This window comes from Emydura macquarii, unplaced genomic scaffold (genome assembly GCF_026122565.2).
Source record: "Emydura macquarii macquarii isolate MOO-44397 ecotype Brisbane River unplaced genomic scaffold, CSIRO-AGI_Emac_v2 contig_968, whole genome shotgun sequence".
Taxonomy (NCBI): domain Eukaryota; kingdom Metazoa; phylum Chordata; order Testudines; family Chelidae; genus Emydura; species Emydura macquarii.
Window position 1 is genome coordinate 14,824,263 of NW_027131105.1, and position 19,799 is coordinate 14,844,061.

General features: G+C 46.9%; 1 pseudogene; it reads left to right on the forward strand.

The window, feature by feature from the left end:
* Positions 1–1,126: 1,126 nt before the first annotated feature.
* On the forward strand, positions 1,127–1,296 carry LOC137150531 (U2 spliceosomal RNA; annotated as a pseudogene).
* Positions 1,297–19,799: the final 18,503 nt, after the last annotated feature.

Here is a 19,799-nt window from a genome sequence, read left to right on the forward strand (position 1 = left end):
GGGCAGGTGGTAGCCAGAGGCCTCACAAACCTGGGCACTCCTGGGAAACATAACAGGGACTTTAAGACTGAAACCTCCCTTTGTACAGAAGTTGGCTCTGGGAAGAAGCAGAGCCCAGCATGGGAGACTCCAGGAGTGCCAGGAGTAGGGCAGCTAGAAAGCAGAGCCCTGGCAGCAAAGGGCATATATGAGCCTGCAGAGATGAGAAAGGAAATAGATGAAAGAGGGCTTTCAGTGTAGCCCAAGAAAGCATCTTACTTGGGTGTGGACGGAGGGAGCCCCGGAGGAGCCTCATGCGTTTGGGCCCCAATGCAGTAGATTATTTCAATTCATTCTCCATGTTTAGAGGAGCTGAAATTAACCTGTCCAGGGCCAAAACCTCCAGCTAGGTATGGAAATGCCAGGAGAGGGATCAGATGTTATCATGGTGGGAGCCTTACAAGTTTCTTAATAGACAGGGCAACAGTTTGTCCGGTGTCACATCAGGGCACAGTGGCAAAGTTCTGCTGACTTCAAAGCATTTGACCTAATGCTGATTGTTTAAATACTAAGAGAGAGAAAAGCTGGCGTAAGGGGACAATGGGAAAAATCTGCCTTTGATGGGAACACGAGGCACTGAGTTCTGCTCAGATTAAGAGAAAACAGTTTTTTCCAGCGGCTCTTAGAGTTTTCAAGTGGCTCTGAGCTAAGAGCCTTTTCTGTCTTGTCTAAGGATTTATCTGCATTCAAAAAGCAGAGTGTCAGCATCGTTAAGGCCACAGGAAAACAGCAAATTCAGGGCATGCACTGGGGACAGAGATCGCTGGCTACACGTACCAAAAGAAGCAAAGGGCCTATGACCAAGCCCTGTGGGAATTCATTCATCCATCCTCCTGGAACATGCATCAGACGCCAAGAACCACTTGCTGTTTAGGCAGCTTTGAAAGCTGGTTTAGGGCTCCTTCTACACAGTCGGCACACTGAAGTTAGCTAATTAATATCCAGGAGTTAGCTGTGGCAGAAAGCTTTATTGCGATCAAGCAAGATGGCTGCATGCCTTTCCCTTTGATCATGATGAGCAGTGTAGATTTGGAGATGCTGTGAATTTCGAGAATGCAGCTGGGAAAGAGGGGAGGGAAGGAATGGAATGGCTTGACGCCCGACTGTCTAGTATCAGTTTAATATCTGATATGTCCTTTATCCGAGGACTATATATTAAATGCTTTTTTGGAACGGGGAGCTAGATTTCGGCACTTGCGCCATCCACTTCACTCATTGGCCTGGTTTTGCAGTATCTCCAGGAAGGGTGAAAAAAAAAAATCAGCGGGGGCTTTCATCTGCTGTAAACAGCCACAGATCAGAGAGCAAAGTGCACTGGACTGGTCTCTCACTGCAGTGATGATTTCCACTGGAAAAGCTGCTGTCTGCTGCCCCTGGTCACCTTGGAGGACCCTCTCCAGAACGCAGTGTAGTTATGACTGGGAACGATCCATCTTTCCCCCTTCTCCTAACCACTGCCTGTCCCTGCCACTGCCTTTCTTCCCACAGCTTGTCTCTGCCGTTCTCCCTTTCTTCCCTCTTCAGAGGGCACCCCGGCAGGGGAATCAGGAAGAATCAGAGCAGGCAGGGTCTAGAAACTGGAGTGAAAGTGGAGTGGGACATGGAAGATTGGAGCGGGAGGGAATTATGACATTGGGGTCAGGGAGAATTTGGAGTGGGAAGGGACCAGGATGCAGGGAGAACTGGTGTGGATGACGTCCAGGCAGGCCAAATTCTTCCTGGTGTAATCTACTGAAGTCACATGGATGATTTTTAAGCTGAGTTGCTCAGGCATGCTGAGAAATGTCACCTGCCCCCTGACATGATATTAAACAGACTCCTGACCTCTCCAGGTGAAACGCTACCTCTCCAGCTCCACATTCCTTGGGGCTCTCACTATTTATGGGCTGGGGTGATTTTAGCTATTCCATAACTATAGGGGACCTGTCGTGCATCTAGGGGAATATTAACACCAGGACTCATGGGGAAGTGACATAAACAGCTCCTCCTGTTTAAACTCTCACCCCTTGGAATCAGTCAAACAGACCTAGCAGAGGAAATTAGCACCTCTGCCCCCTTGGGAATGGGATCTCCAATCTCAGCCCAATGAAATCTGCAGGAGCAGGAGATTTAACCTCCTCTCTGCTTGCTGTGCTACTGAAATATCGTTCTATTGACATAAATGCAGGGTCAGAATGTACCTGGTTATGTTCAGCATCCCAGCATATCTGTTCCAGCTGGGATGCGTTTAGGGCATTTGACACCAGAGCAAGTATGTTCTACCTGGGACACACCTGGTACATACAGCATCACAGTAGGCATGCTCCGCTCAGGAGGTTTCTGGCACATTTGGCAGAACTGCAGTGCATTCTACCTGGGATGCACCTGGTACATCAGCAGCGCTGCAGGTGCATCCTTCCTAGGTGCATCCAAAACATTTAACATCTGTCAAATATTTAATGATGCAGGCTGAGATGTTGCTCGGCCCAAGAGATGCTTGGCTTCAATAAAGAAGCGTCAGAATGCATTGCAATATCCCTCTGGGTTCTGTGAGGGAAAATCCTGCTGATTGAGGCAATTGAATCTGGAGGGGCAGGAAAGCTATTGAGCCTTAGGTTAGTAGAAGCTTTTGAGGCAGACGTCTGACGTGTCTGTGTCTGGACATTATCCAGTAGATCAGTGTAACGGAGCTTCCTGGCAGTTCAAATGGGTGCCGTGAGCTGATTGCAAAATGTCTTGTATGTAGCCCAGAGCTCCTTCTTTGTATCTCTATATATTTCATTCATGGGGATGGGGATGGCAATGAATTTGCCATTCATTAACAACAAATAATATCTATCTATCTTGGGTAAGTGTTGGACACAGAATTGCTGTTTCACTTTCATTTTATATAGTTCCCTGTGATAAATTTAGCTTGTAAGGGATGATTAAGACACTTCATTACGTTTTAATGTGTCCTTAGGCCTGTGTCTGGTAGTAACAATCAACCCAGATCCTTCCTGAAATAGCTGCTGCTGCTGCTGTTTCAGAGAGGACTGTACAGGAGGGGGCCCAGACTCGGCACATCAGCCCTGATGCACTCACAGAAAAAGCAAGTGGAACCGCATCTGAAAACGTAGCTGGCTAATAGATCCGAAGTGGGGTTATTGCGTTCAGCCCTCCACTCCTGAACCACACGAGATCAAGCCTTTGCCTCTGGTCACAGGAGATAATGAGTCAGGTAGTTTCTTATCCTAGTGGTCTGATTTGTCAACGGCAGAGGCAGTTGCAATAGGAGCTCTGCATGCCTTGGGGAGCAGAGGCAAAGTGACAGGAACTATAGTGAAGCAGGAGTCAAGGCCACCTCCCTCTCAGCTCCCCTTTCCCAGAGCTCTTTGGCTCTGCCCCATGCTGAGACTCCTGTTTTCTCTCTGGTCAATAATGAGCATTTTCTCAAACCCTTGGAGAAAAAGCAGGCAAGAGACTGGCAAAGGCAAAGTGCACCTTGGGGGTGTAGGGACAGGGAGGTTGTGACCCTTACGGGGACCAAAGGGGAAAAGACCTTTAGATCATTTGGTGGCTTCTTGCCCAAGTCTCAGTTTCTATCTCCATCCTTTGCTGCTCACCATTAACCCCTTTGCTGCAGTTACACACCTCACATATTCTGGACAAACAGCTCCTTGCAGAACATCCATTCCAATTAATGAAGTCTTAGTGATAGTAATACCTGCATCTTATAGCGCATTTTTCATCCATAGATCTCAAAGACACTTATAAAGGAGGTCAGTGTCATTATCCCCATTTTACCCATGGAGAAACTGGAGCAGAGGGAAGGAAAGTGACTTGACCAAGGTCTCCCAGCAAACCAGTAGCAGAGCCAGGAATTGAAGCTAGGGCCCCCAAGTCCCTGGACCAATTGTAAACATCTGGCAGCATTAGGTGATGTGGGGAGGGAGAAAGCAAATGTTTGGTACCCCAGCACTCAACCAAGAGAGTAGGACTGGGGCTGGATTTGAAGCAAGAAGAAAGAGGAGTGGAAAAGGTCGAGAGAGGAGAAGGTATCTCTATCAGTGCTACTCTTCTCTAAAGACACGGGAGATCTTTCTGTCTGCAGCTGAGAAGAACAGATGCCCAGCAGAAGCACTGGAGAATGCAGGAAAGACTCTGTGACTCAGACAAAGCCTCAAGAATTATGAGTTTGGATACATAAATACCCTCGCCTACATGCATCAGTCACTTTTTTTGGTAGGTTGGTGCAGACTAATGAGTATGCCAGCAATTCTGCATCCCAGTACCATGAGAGCTGGGAACAAAGCCAAGGATTACTACACAGTTGGGTCTGGAGCATAGACAGAGAAGCAGGAGACGCTTCTGGTCCCCCATTACAAGCACACTGCTTCTTCAACTTTACCACCAAGGGCTGTGAACTACTCAGATTTCACAAAATATGCAGATTTGGCTCTGGTCAGTATTTGGATGGGTGAGACCCATTGAAAGAAGTATGCGGTGGGAGTTGCTACCTATTGAATCACCACTTTCAGAGTTAGTATTGATGCAAAGCCCTCAGTGCCGTGCTGGCACTGCTGCTTTTAGATGATATGTAAAGCAGAGGTCCCAATAACTTGCTGTCATAAAAAATCACCTGGCACTTTTCTCAAGAGTAGGGGCTCTGGCTTCCTGCTAAAAAGACATTTTGGATAACTACATTCTTTATGAGCTAACTTCCCTTGGCAGTATCAGATAGAAGTGGCTGCCTTCCTCGCTTCCTTTGTTAAACTGTTGTGTAGTGTTGACAAATTCTGTTAAACGACAGCCTTGTTCCAGGGCAATGATGGGTGCCTTTCAGGGGTGGGTGATTCTAAGAGGTGGGTGATTCATTTTCCGTGATGGTGGCCTACAAAGCAGTCTTTGGGACATGCACTCCTATCTCTGTGAGTGTAACAGGCCAATCTGCAGGGTTCTAGAAAGGGACCTTCTAGTCTAGTTAAGGTCTGTCAACATCAAATGCTCTCATTCATTTATCATAAGACGATAACCAGACTGTGAAATGCCTGTTCTGGTCAGGTCACATTCTCGCTCTTTATGAATCTGACATCCTTAAAAACATCTCTTTTAGTTTCATGTGGGACCCAGAGGAATTCCCAGTATGGTCAGCTCAGCACTGAGTTTCCTGAAAAGCAGCTGGGTGCAAAACTACTCAGATTGCTTTTTCAAAGTCATTTCTATGGCAAATGAGTGATTACTGAGTCGAAAAACTAATCGGGGACAAATCACTGATTGCTTTGACGTGGAAATGATGAAGTAGAGATTATAGTGACATTCCTTTTGCTTCATGTTCATGACCTGCATGGCTGAGTCTGTGGCCAGACAGGGTACTGTGATGACTATGATATTATCATTCAGGCCTAGGACAGGATTGCCACGGAAACCAACTGGCAATAATCTGAGCAATTCAGAGAAGCCAAGGACTGAATGAGCCATGCAGACTGCCTCCACACACCTTGCCCCCTAGAGGTGGTCTCTCCAGGACAAGGTTGGGCACATTGGTAGGGGGCAATGTGGGAGTGGCTTGCCTTGCCACACCCAAGACCACATCCCCTGCTGTAACAGAGGACCTCAGTCTTCAAGGCTGGCAGTACAGCGCCTTCCACTGTTACTGTTTTTTCTGTGTTGTGACAGCGGGGCAAGGAACTTTACAGACACATAAGAACAGGTCCCGGCTCCAAAAAGCTTACACACTGAAAAGACAACAAACAGACAAAGGAGGGTGAATGGAGGAGACTCACCCAGGATCATTTAAAACCCTTTCTTAACCTTTTTTTAACCCTTTCCTTTTTAGTGTGGGATTCTTTGCTCTTTTGCCCTTGCAGCTCTTATTAACCTTTACTCTTGCTTTCTGTTTTCCGATTTCTGTGTCTGTTATTTAACTCTCTCTTTGTTTTTTAGGCTGGGATTTTCCCAGGGGCCGAAGGGAGTGAGGTGCTCACCTCCCATTGAGATTCACCCACTGAGCACCCAACACCCCTTGGCTCTTATGGACCTGCCAGCCTTAACCTTGTCACCAGCATCAAATTTACTCTAAAAGAATCTCCAACAAAATGACCCTTGCCAGAATGTAGTTGAGATGAATTAATGGTCCAGTAGTTAGAGCACTAGCCTGGGCCATGGGCTTAATGCCTTCATCGCCGCAGACTCCCTTATGTGACCTTGGGCAAGTCACTTAACCTCTTTGTGCCTCAGTTCCCCATCTGTAAAATGGGGATAACAGCTCTGCCTTACTTCACAGGGGTATTGTGAGGCTAAATACATGAAAGATTGGGAGGTGCTCAGATATTATGGTAACCAGGAACATATAAGTGATAGATGAGCTGTTTTTGCAGTGCTCTCTGCTTCCAGGAATTTGTGGATAGTCCCTTGAAGAAGAATTAAAACCCCCAGGTTCCAACAGACTCTCCAGGCAAACAGAAGTTTAAACACTTTACAGGGATGCTGTCTTTGGTGACATTACTGGCACTTTACAGCTGTTCTGACATTAGCGTGCATGGGCCACATTTTGTGTGTGCATGTGCTGTAATAGATCGACAAACTACAGGCTCCCGCATAGCACCTGGGTGGGCACATTCTCACATTGCCATGGTGACCTTGAGTAGGGACGGTTTCTAAATTCCCATGCAGCTGTTATTTTGCATCCTGAGCCATATGGCGCCCCATAAAGATGCTCCCTAATTGTAGCTTTTAACCTGCCAAGGTGCAAAACAGGAAGGTATATGTGTGAGTGTAGGGGCTGAGGAGAATCTGATGCAAACATGTGACAAAGACCTGGAATGAGGAAAAGGTAAGAAAAATAGCCATGCTGGAAGCTCCAAACACAGTGGGATTCATTACTTCAGTGAAAATAACCTTCCTTCTGACCTTGATCTCCTGAGTCAGCATTTTCTGCGTCAATATATTATGATAATAAAAAGCGAGAGAACACCAGGTGTGTGGGAAATGAAGGCCAATGAGTGTCTAAAAAAGCAGGGATGTCCCTGCTAATAAGGGATTGTAGAGAATATGCTCCTAATCAAAACCTCTTATAATAACCTTGTTTCTATAATCTGTTTCTGTCCAGCAAAACAGGGATGCATTATGGGGGACAAAGAGTTTTTTGGGGGGGTTAGGGCTGTCTATTTTGGGGGAGGAACAGCTGTTTGAGCAGACCACTTAATTTAATTAGCAGAGCGTGAAGGAAACACGCTTTGCTCCTAGCGTCTGCATTTGCACCCATGCAAAGCCAGCGTAGCGTGCTGCCGGGTCAGGCTGGTCACGCTGTTCACCCACTCGGCGCAGGGTAAAGGACTGGATGAGGCTCAAGCCACGAGGGAAGCAGGCCAGCGGCCTTGATTTATTCTCTCCTTCCTGGAGGAAAGAGGCATATGAACAGCACCCCCTGGTGAAATGAGAGGAACAGCGGGGTGGGGTGGTGGGGATCTTCTCTTGATGAATTTCTTGCGGCTCCACCAGTCTGTCTCGCCCCTTGGGGGTGGTGCTCCCACCTGCATGGGGCTGCCCGTGGGACTTTGAGGCAGGCAGGGAGCATGGCCTGCACAGAGTCTCGCTCTTCCATGTGGGTCTGAGAGGAGGGGTTACTGTCCAGGGCCATATGCTCAGGCAGGGTTTCCTGGAAGTAAGCAGCTGCCCCCTGGAGCTGCCTAATCCCGAGGCCTGCAGGTCTGGGGCCTGATGTCAGTGAAATGAAAGGAGTTCTACTGGGGGGTCAGGGAGACCAGAAGCAAGTGACGGGGGGGGCCCAGGAGGGGCTCCGCCTCTGCTCTGTGGTGGAGAGTGAAGAGCAAATTGCTCCTTGCCAATGGTCTCACTCCTGCTTCTCCTCTTGCAGGGCTGGAGTTAGCCCCACACGGCTTAACTGGGGGCAGGCGGGCGGGAGAAAAGGGTCAGATGCCCTTTTATTTTGGGGATGTCCCTCTCCCCCTCCCCTGAGGATTGCTTTGGAACGGTCAGCCTGGGGATTGGCTGTAGGCTCATTCAGTCTCTCCCGGTCCAACCAGGCACCAGCCCTTTGAGGAGACATCCAGGAGGCAGAGGGAATGCTCTGTGCCTGCTCTAAGTCACTCCCCAGCACCCAGTTATCACACAGAGCTGTTGGACTGGGCAGAGCCCAGGACGCCCCCCCGGGCAGGCGCTGGGCAGTTATGAAGTGGGTGTGGCATGAAGGGGACATCTCCTCCCCAAATCATTTATTCTCCTGCCGCTCTCTCCCCCAGTTGTGTGCAGCACTGATCCATTGCCACGCCTGGCTCTCCCCTATTTTATGATGTGGTTGCTCTGCTCTTGGGATCTGAATTGTCTCCCACAGATGGGCTGTGTAGGTGCTGAAGACATTGTGCCATGGATGTTATAGGGCCCAGGATGGGGGGGGGGGACATGGACCTGCAATAAAGCCACACACACAAGGCGCAGTCCTGCTCTTTAAAAGTGCTTTTATTTAAATAGCAACCACTGCCAGAAAACAAAGAAGGAACACATGCAAGCGAGGAATGTGTACACCCATGTCTCTAATTTAGGTGGATCTAAAGCTAGCACCGAGATTGGCTTAATTACCCAGGAACAATATAGTCCCCCAGATTGCAGAGCGGCTCGTTAGTGATATACTTTTTTTTCCCTTTTTTTTTTACTTGCAGTTGAAATTGATAATACATCCCTCACTCAAAACATTGTCTCCCAATCACCATGGTTACTGCCAGGTTTTCCGCAATGGCCCAGCATATTCATCTGTCAAGTATGCTAATAGAGAACGGACCCTGTCACACAAAGGAGCAGGCTATTCAAACATACACTTGGCAAATAATTGTACATGTCAAAAGAATGATGCTTGTTATTTGCCTAATATTATCCCCCAGAAGTGGGAAATAGTTCAGCTCTCAATGCAAAAATGGCTTGCCCTTATCAAATAGGCAATTTGCTGATAATTTAGACTATTAGGTATCTTGGGGTGGTGAGGCAAAGAGGGGGGTTGTAGATATAAGTGGCCTTTTATAATTGTACTGAAAGCAAACTGGGGCATTAAGTGCCCTGGAGGTGTAGTAACAAGGATCATCATGGGATATGCTGCTAGCCAATCAGTGGGATTGTTAATGGAACCCCATTTCACCTCTGTCAGGTAGCGCTTGATGGGTGGTTAATTATAATTTAGAAGAAATAGTTTTCTCAACTGCATTTTTTTTATTGCTATTTATCTTCATGATGGGCCAATTTCCAATTTGTCTATTTCAGTAATTAAGCCAAAGAAAAATGTTATGGCTAGATTCCTATCAGCTTCCCAGCTACTGATGTTAGCAGCTGGAGATGCTGGGTTTGCAGGCAATTGTTTTGCAAGCTAGACAATAGAGCAGCCTCTCTCTCTTTCTCTCTGCGGGATTTTAAAAGAAAATTTTTCCCATTAAAAATGTGGAGGGGTGAATCTGGTGTCCATAAAAGTGAGGAGCTAATAACAAGGGTTCCAAAGGACAACATGGAGGCAGGTACTTAAGATTCTCACCCGCAGCCCATCCTGCAAGTCTAACCCTGCTCCCTTGCCCAGCTCTGCCAATGTGCTTCAATGCTCGTCCTCCAGCCTCTCTTGCTGTGCCAGGTCTCGTCCCTTCCGCAGCTCTGCCAAAGGAACCTCCATCCTGACCTGCAGCACTTGCTTCTATTCTAATGCTGGGCTGCACGTACGCTGCACCTGTATCCCAGTCCTTATCTGCAACATCCCCAGCTGTTCTAGTCTTGACCTTACCACTCCTGCTCTGTCAATGTACCTGCAGCAAGTCCTTGACGTTCCAGTCCTGGACTTCTGAAGAGACTCCCAGCTGTGGTGAATGCAACTGTGTGGGTTTTGCTGTGATGCAGATAAATACCCAGCACGAGCTAGGCTGAGACTGCAAAACTCATTTCACCTGTGACATGGAAAAAATTGGAGAACAGCGCATTTGGAGTAAAAATAGTAACCCACAGCGCCAGATGTTTATAACTTATTTTAAGACTTTAAGGATAAGTTTTGAAGGTGGCAAATATTCAAAGTAGATGTCTCTCTCTTTACCCGGGACTGACCAAACACTTTTTTCTGTGTGACATCACAGGGGCAGCTGAGCTAGGAAACATGATATTTTTCTGCATAGTTTTGTAAGAGAAATACAGAGGCTGCGTTAATTATCCTTTCCCCTTAGCCACTCTTATAGAAAACGAATTTCCATGCTGTTGTAAGGTGCTGGCCTGACAGCTCTGGATGCTGAATTCCTTCTTCTGTTTATCCATAGAACAGAAAAAGCAGAAACAAGCCATCCACCCACACTGCCCTGTTCTATACAGACAGGAGGAGAGGTCATTCCCCATGGTCCTTGCCCTCACTGCTAGCACTTAGCCTATTTCTAGGTGAACAGTTTTGCACATCCCAGTGGGTATGATGCTGAGTCCCACCAAACTTCCCCCCCTTCCCCCACACTATTCACCAAAGAGCTGCAGGGAGATCAACAAATTTCAACTCAGTACTGACCTGTGACCTAGAAACAAAAGGATCTTTAGCTTTTCGCTGCTCCCTGCAGCCAGCCAGTCCCTGGAGCCTTCCTTTAGGTCTGAGAAGAGCAGCATTACTTACAGGAGGCTGAGATAACGCAGAGCAATCATGTACTCAGCATGTGACATTATTTACTAGCAGTCGTTGAAGTGCAATTTTGCTGAATTCTGAATTCAAATTGTTAACCCTCATTGTGCTCGACATAAGAGGAGAATGCGTCTGATTTGCATTGAGAGGGGATAGGGAGGGCTATGAAATACATTTCTGTTTTGATTGTCGCCAAGCTGTCCTGCAGCGGCTCAAAAGTGTGTACCAACCTTAGGCCAGACTGTTAAGAAGCAGGGCACAAACCCCAAATTGGGTGTGAGGTCTAGTCTTAAATTTCACCCACCAATTATCAAGTGTAAATGTCTCAGGCAGTATAACAGCCTAAACATGGAGTCACGCACAGTTCCCTTGGGTACTTCAATCTGTCTTGTCAACCAGGTAAACCTGCCTTTGTGATAGCTGGTCCTTAACGCCCAGAATCACAACAATATTCAGGTTACCCCCAGTCCCAAAGCAGCCAACACTTATCCCAGGTCAACTGCACTTTAGATCTCACACCAAAGACAGTGCTTGTAGCCAATCCTATAATAAACTATCTAAAGATGTATTATATAGAAAAAGGAAACAAGAGTGTTGTTATTTACAAGGTTAAAGCAGGTAAACATATATACGCACACAAATGAGTTCCAATCTTAAGTTTCAAAAACTAATAGAAACTTCCATAATAAGCAAGCGCTATAGGCCCTTTAGGGAGAACCTGAGCTAAGCACTGGGGATCTTTTGCTTATGCTTAGTAATCCTTGCCCTCCAGAGTCCAAGCAGCGTAAAGATATGGTTCCTCCTTGTTAGGGGCTTTTATTCCCTTCCCCCTCTTTTGCTTTGATTGGCAAACTCAGCTGATAGGAAGAATTCACCTGCAAGACTCATCTTTGTGGTAGTGGTGGGGGGAGAGTAAACAACAGTCTTTTGTCCTCTTTAATGTTTCACAGTAGTCTGTCTGGTGTCAATGGGTCTTCTTTGTCGGGCAGGACATGACACCTTGTGTTAGAGACCAGCATTTCACACTAGTTAATGTCCCCTGTCGGTGATTTACACAGTTACAAAGGTTTACAATGCAAATGCTCATATATTATAAGTGAGATTAATGCATGAAGCAACTCACAAGCATTCAAGAATGCCTAAACACTGAACATATTCTTAAAACCCTAATACCCATTTTAATAAGAATAACACACTGGTGTGCCAGCCAGATTCCAGTATGTATTTGGCAGTATTCAGTTGAGGCATCGGATCTTGACCTGAGCTGGCACCTGGTCTGTCAGCATCACAACTGTAATGTCCAACCACTGAACTGTAGGGGTGGGGGAAAGGTGGCAAGTAGCGAGGAGAGTGGATCAGGTAGGGTGTCTGGGAGAGGAGAGTAAGAAGTTAGAGGTTTGGTGTGTGCTTCCCTATGGTGTATGTTGTACAAACCACCAATTACATAATGAGCAGGAAAAAAACTGAACAACCTAATCAGCTATTAAAATATTTCCAAGCAGCGAAATTAATACAATTCCCTGCTCATAACTTACTTGCCTCTGTACAGAATTAATGCAGATAAATAAATTTAAAAGTAAACCCAAAACAAAAACGTTTCATAATAAAATGTGATCATGGCATTAATAAGATGCTTCAGTGCATGAATTTGGTATTAATTCACCTCTAGCGTAATTGACAGGATTCAGCTTTCTGTTGAACAACGTACTAGCTCTGAATTATTATACCTGGCACTGCAGGTCCTTCCATATCTTATTGCTTGATTGTGTTCCCTACTGGTAGGTGAGTGTTAAACTTTAAAGCATCCCTGACAATTACCTGCAGCCCAGCGTTTGATCTTTCTGAAAAGCTTATTGATCTGTTGGGGGAATTACCCCCCACTTGCATTCTAGGAACCCGATTCTCTTCTTGGGTACATCTGAGTAGCTCTACCAGAGCTAAATTAGCATAAATCTGGTGGATGATAGAGGAAATATAGGCCCTAAATATTCATTTTTTTTTTCTTGCATCTATCAGTTACTGTTTACATAGGACTTACAAAAATACATTGTGCTCTTTTGTCCTCCCTCTGCTGGGTCGACAACAATAGTCAAACCAGGGCAATCATCACTCTGTATAAAAAAGATCCTATCATGCATTCCCCTCCTGTCCTAACTTCCCAGTCCATCTGCATGCCTCATCAAAGTGTTTCAATCTGCAGGTCACTAGGAATGTCTGCAGGGATTGTTAGTACTTCGGGGGCCATCGTTTGAGATCCAATCAGTTAAATTAAGAAGCTTGATTCTCAGAGCTGCCTGGTGACACTTTCAATAGAACTGGTGCACGAGTGAGGAAGTAAATAAACAATAAAAGTGTCAGAATTCTGTCTCGTTCCATTAGAAGAAGTTTATTCAGTGTTTGCCAAATGAAGATATAAGCAAATTGTCAGGAGAGACTTTTTTCCCCCCCCAACTTTCTAAAATGGGATTATAACAGCAGGTAGCAAAAAACTCACTGTGGCACTATAAACAAAGGCTCCTGTTTGCCCTTTTTTGAGAGATTAGGAGCAGTTATTATCAGGTAGCACGGACCGAATATACACAGCCTGAGCCAAAGGGAATGTAGGATACCTTTTGCCATTGAGTGATTGAGTCCAAAATATCTTCTCACCCCATGTACAAGAAGATGGTTAGAAATATGGCAATTACCATAACAGACAGTCCATTCCCACCCAATCTGGCATCTTGACAGCTACCATATGGAAACAGACCAGTACTTTAGCTTGACCTATTGCTTTCTATACTAGACCAGACCTCTGGTTCACCTAGTCCAGTAACATGGCTCCTGCCATACAGTTCTAGATGGAAGCAATTGTTCATTTCATCTAGCATCCGGATGATAATGGTTTGGCCATTGCTGGATGAAAATGGTGACCCCGAGGGATAGTTCCGATAATGCTGTCAAAGCTGCAGCCGCAGGGGACTCCCCAGCCATTGGGAGCCCCACTGAAACAGATAGATGGAAATGCTAGTGTGATGCTTAGTGCTCATGCTCCAGTGGCATGTGGGGTGGGAGCGTGAACTGCTCCATGCTGCCTGGGAGGTCTAAGGAATCAGTTTATTTCCCTGTCTGTTGCAGCCCTGGCTGGGGCATATCACCTCTTCCCCCCATCCGCCGTTCTCCCTTCACACACACTCAGCTGTTCTGGGCATATGGCATAATTCTCCTCCAGCTGGCATGGGCAGCCCCATTTGAATCAGACAGGGAGGTGGAAAGGAGAGAAGTCTGCACACTGAATCTTGGGGCCTACCAGAGTGATTGTGCAGGAGTTCCCAGGTTTGTCTGTTCTAGCCCTAGTAGCCCATCTGCCCCCCACAGCGCACCTCTGAACTGTGCAGTTCCATTACCTGGAAGTAATTTGTTCATGATCCCAGCTGGTGATCACTTCATGCCCCGAGGCATGATGATGGAGAATAGCCCTTGAAATGTTATCCTAGCTAGGCTCAGTGCAGATGCTAGATCATTGCCACGAATGCCTGCGCGAGGCCAGCCATCAGATTAGTAGGTGACATTTCCCAAGCTGCAATCTGTCCTTCTCAGAAAGTGAGGAGGACGGCTGGGAGCATCCCTGGAGCTTGCATGCCCTACATACTAGTGCCCTCATGGGAAAGCAGAGCCAAGAATAACTATTTTAACAATTCTTTGGCCTTCTGTAGTGCCTTTCATTTGAGGAGTGCTCAGATGCTATGTTGATGGGCCTGGTGTGAACGGGGAGAGATAGAAATCATTCTGCAATTATCCATTCACTAACCTCTCCCTCCCTGAGAAAGGCAGTTATCACAGGACCACTGGAAAACAGAGGCAGAAAAGGTTGATGTACATTTCTGCAGGTCACACAGCGAGTCAGCATCAGAGCTGGGCGTGAACCGAGGAGTCCCGATTCCCAGCCTACAGCTCTAACCTTTGGTCAGCTACCCTCGTTGGTGGCAGGTCACTGAACATCTCCCTGTGACCCATCCACCACTCTCTCTGCCACCAAGAATGTACTTGAAACATCTATCACTGAGCAGACTCCCTCTCACCATCTTCAGATGCTTTTCAAAGAGCGGGAGGGGTGGTGAAACAGATTTTGACACTGGCTGGGAGATAAGTGATCTCATTTCCAGTTGTGTCACAACAATGCAGGAGGAGAGAGAGAGATGGCGTTCAGCTGCCATGATATGATCACTCCTGACATGGCAGGCCATGACTGAGAAGTGACTTGGACTGCTCTGCTCAGAGACACGCATTGACCTTCCCTTAATGTGAAGGACTGAAAAATGATTTTCCCATCCACCTCATCCTATCCTAACAAAATGCCTTTGCCGCCTTCCCTCCCATCCCGCTGCAGTCTCACTCAGCTTCCCTTCAGAGGAACGATGGTGGTGCTGTGTTGTACCAGCACACGAACAGCATAACCTGCAATAATGTCTGAAGCGAGACAAGCGGAGCTTTGTGCTGACAGGAATGAGAGAAGCAATGAAATACAAAAGCTACTGCAGGAATGTGAGCTCCAGGCAAGAACTCCTTGATCCCCCCCAGTTTCTTGGGTGTAGAGGATAAAGCACATTGTAGAAGATGATCTTTGCCCCTAAGTGAGTCAGTCACTGAAGTAGGAGGGTGGGGCAAGGGAGGAAATCTGTAAAAAATCAGTGCAAGAGGCAACCCAGGAAGGCAAGATTGCACTTTGTGGTTCCAGGGAAGTGCTGGCTCAGGCACTGCAGAGCAGGGGATAGGAAGCAAATTTGGTTCTCTCCCAAAGCTGTTCTTCCATTGGGAAGGACAATCACCTCCTGGAGATTAATGGAGTTCAGTTTAGACAGCAAGGCAGAATCTGATTCTAATCTGAGTTAAATCCAGAATAACCCCACTGACTTCACTGGAGTGACTCCAGATTTACATTGGTGTAAATGAAATCGGGATTTGGCCCCAGATGGCAGGCTGGCTGGATGACTAGGGGTTAGGAATTGGGGGACAAAGCCTTTTGCCTCAATATCATGGTTGCTGATTCAAACTAGGTCTGTAGTGACCCAATGTTATTACTGTCTGCGGCTGTTGAGTGGCTGGGGTGAGATGAGCTGGTTCTGATTATTCTGCTTTATTATTTATACTGCAGTAGTGGCCATGGGACCTGTGGCTCAACCCTCAAGGGCTGGAGCTAACCAACTCTACTTACAGAACGTGCCACACAGGGGAGAGATTAGGGTGAATGTCCCATAAAGAAGAGCTGAAAGGACGGGGAAGCTCAGAAAGTTGAGACAGAGAATGAGGAAACTTGTCCAGGCAGGGAGGTCCGGCAGAAACCCTGAGCAGAAAGGGGAGCAAAGGCCCCAGACAGGAAAGCCTGGGAGGAGGCAGAGAAACCTTGGGTTGTGTGCACTTAGGAGTGGTCTTTGTTTGGGAGGGTTGAGATTTATTTACTGAACCCCAGTGCCATGGAGGGGAATATGTTGACCAAGGAAAAGCCTGAATTTAAGTTTATTTGAACAGTCCAAGAGGGGAAAATGAGGTAGACGGCCTGTAGCATGACCCTAGGCCACCAGGGGGCACATGGCAGGCAGCCAGCTCAGTTATAGGCTCCCGTCAAATCAGGGCCCATTTATGCTAGGCATTCTATGCCAGCGCGCAGATATACATTGTCCCTGCCCCCGTCTGTTTAACGTTAGTGGTCTCAGTGCAGTACCACATCTCAAATAAGCCATTACATGGGGCACCTTTGCGGGCAGCAGAGAGGACAACGAATGTGGCATGAAGGGAGAACCTCTGGTCCTCAGTGGATGTCTTAATAGAGCAGGTCTGAGGCACCTGATGGATGGGAAGGGATGGGGGAAGCTTGCCTCGCAGCTTCCCCTTCCATACCTGCTCTGTGCATGGGAAAAGGACGTCAGTCTCCACAGCCATCAGTCCGTCAGCAGCCCGAAATTCACATTAGAAAACAAATGGAATGAGCAGTGGCATTTGCTTGGATTCAAAGTATCACATATTAGTTCATGTCCTGAACCGCTGAGGCAGCTATACCTAGAGGCTACATATTATAGACAGAGCTGGTAGCCTGCCTTGTTTTAAGTTGCCCAGCCCTTCCCATTATAAGATGTTGTTATCAGTTGCTCATAACTTTGCCCAATTTTAACCATCTGGGCTGAAGTTTTCCATGCCAGGAGTCTGCCTCTGGCTGAATTTTGCTGGGAAGTTTCATATATGTCCCTGTAAGAATCTCTGATATCCTTGTGCTGTATCAATGGTTCTGGATGTCACACTGTGAAACGGGAACTCGACCAGTCAGCAGACACTACTAATGCAAACAGGGTCACGTAACTAAACTCTGAGACGTAACTGTGTTGAAGTCAGAAGGGCCTTGCAGAGGCCTTTAATTTTACCCCAACATGTTCTTTGTTCATAATAACTGGAACAGTCGTACTTCCTTGTCTGGTCATGTCTGCTTACATTTTCCTAGACGTAAATTACAATGGAGTGTGTTCGACCTGTGTGTCAGCATCTCTGTAAATTGCAGCTGCTTCTCACATTGTTATTATGGAGCTCATTGTTACGAAAGAGAGTCGTTCTTCCTGTGCTTTTCATACCGTAAGCTCCCCTGTGCTGCTGAAATCCTTTCGTTATTAGGCAACGGGAAAAACATTAGGGGTTAGAGCAGCAAAGGGTACCTTCCTCACAGGGAAATGGAACAGACCTGGGGCTTTGAGAGCCAGCATCAGGCTCATGATGAAGCTGGTCAGGAATGGCAGCGACACAGGAAGGCTGGGGCAATGTGGGGCTTTTGTTTGGGGTTTGTTATTTGGAGATGTTCAGGCTTTCTCTAATGGGGGGAGAGAGGTGCTTCCCCCTTAGAGGTACCAGCCTTCAGGAGAGAGAGAAAATGGAGCTGCCCGCTCAGGCTGGGGCTGGCTGGATGTAAGCCCTGAAGTTCTAGAGGATAAGGAGTTGTTGATGCACAGGGGGAAGAACAGCTACGGAGCTACTTCATCTGCATCAGCTCTTTAACCCAGAACTCCAAATGGACAGAGGCTCCAAATGGGAGGAAATCTCTGCCACCATCTATTGGGGAATAGGGGGAAGTGCAACTACAGAGAGAGCATGCCTCATTTGCATAAGGTTTCTACACAGAATTCCTCCAGTGAGACCGTGGGAGCCACATTAACTGTACACACACGCAGAACTCATTGGGTAGTGGAACCGAACAAAACAAAACGAAAAGAAGAATAGGTGTTATTACCTTGTGCCAAAGTTTCTGCTCAAGGGTTTTGTATGCTCTTGGTTTTCCATTCTCTGAGGATCCTGCACTCGGCGGAGCCCCTCTCTTTGCTGAAGCCATGGAGAACACAGGCAGATCTGAAGGAACTCCAGTGAAGCTTCTCCTACCCAGCCTCCTGAATTAATTGTAGATTGATTTGATGATGAAGCCTCCAAATAGAACCTAGCAGCACTCCCTAAGGCACCGTCTGAGCGCTACCCACTGATACCAAACTCTGTGTGCGGTTTAGTGCAAGCGTCAAACTGTGCGTGGAGTTTAGTGAATGGGAAGGGGGTAGTGATGGGTAAAGGGACATTTGCCCAGAGGACACCAAGATGAGGCCCCAAGTCAACAGACAACAGCCAAAGGTACCCTGGGGAGAGTTTATTTATCATTCAGACAGATAGATTGTTTCTGTGTTTTCCTGTGTTGATGCTGTGTTCCCTTTTCCTCCAATAAAGCTTTCTTTGTTCCATACACAGACTCAGTACTAGCAAGTGGGGAAGTATTGCCTATTGAGGTGCCCAGGAAAGATGGCTAGTGATTCCAGACATTCTGGGTGGCGGCTTGAGCTTTTCAGAGAGACCCCCTACCTATCTGAACTGGCCTTTGTTGCTGCCAGCAACATGTGGCAGAAGGGTTATGCAGTTTTCAGTTAACGATACCCTGGAACCTCTTCCGAAAGAGCTCAAGAGCATCCTTGGGTTCTCTAAAGCAGGTTCTAGAGTGGCAGGCTGGGGAGATGCTTCTAAGAACCAATGGCTGCTCTGCCTGCTACATAGTGGTTGCAGTACCACCACGCCCTAATTCATTGCCCTGCAGTACAGCCCAGGATGCTCTGAAAGCAGAGAGGATGCTACAATGGTTAAAAGTGCTTGGAGCGTCCTTGGAAGAAGATGCAGTAAAATCCAAGGTATTTAATGTTATATTTGATTGTAATCAACAGACAAATGCACAGTTGCACCACTCTGCCCTCTGCTGGATGGAATTAAAACTGCTCAGAGCTGGTAGTTATAGACCCAATGCTGCTAACATCTAGTGGAGATTCTCCTTTGTGCCTTTGGAGCAGTAAAAATGGACTTACAGTCTTGTACTGGTGTGAAGTTCAGTGTAGTCAAAGTGTGCAGCACATTGACAACGCCAAGTCCTTGAAGTCTCATTACTAAACACGCCAGCAAGAGCCGCCTCCTGGCACCCCTTTAAAATAGAAATACAGAAAGAGATGTATGGGAAAGGATCATTTATTAATAGTCTCCAGGTTATCTGAGTTTTCTTTGTTGGACGACTGCGACTGAGTTTCCTCTGTTCCAATGCAAATGCTCCTGGGGGCTGCACCACCATTCTCAGGAGTTCCTACTGACCATCGGAACTTATGTCAGGCCCGTTACCATATCACCTGCACACCATACAGTCTTTCCCACACTCATCCTCCCACGCCCCTGCAAGGTAGTCAGTCCTGGTACCCACCTGTGCCTTTCCTGATGTAAACAGCTCTGGGGGAGCCGCGTCGCCTTTAAGCAATGTAACTAGGAAATGTAGAAATAAATAAATGAATAACTAACGGCTAATTATGCCAGCAGATCCTCCCAGCAGCAGCCTCTCAGTCCCCTACATGTGAAAGAGGCTCTTAATACATCCCATCCCCACACCCCCCCTCCTCAAACCAGACGAGAAACAAACCCATTATCCAAAGGACATTTGTTTAAACCTCCCCTTTTGTGCCTTGGCTATCTAGGGCCTGCAGCTGCCTCTTCCTATTCTTCCTATAATTGCTCCCACTCTGACTAATAATGGATACAGAAAACAGGAATTTTTTATCATTATTTTGGTATGAATTTTTAAAAATAACGGTTGCATTTTACACAACTAAGGGCCGTGCTAAGTGTAATTGTC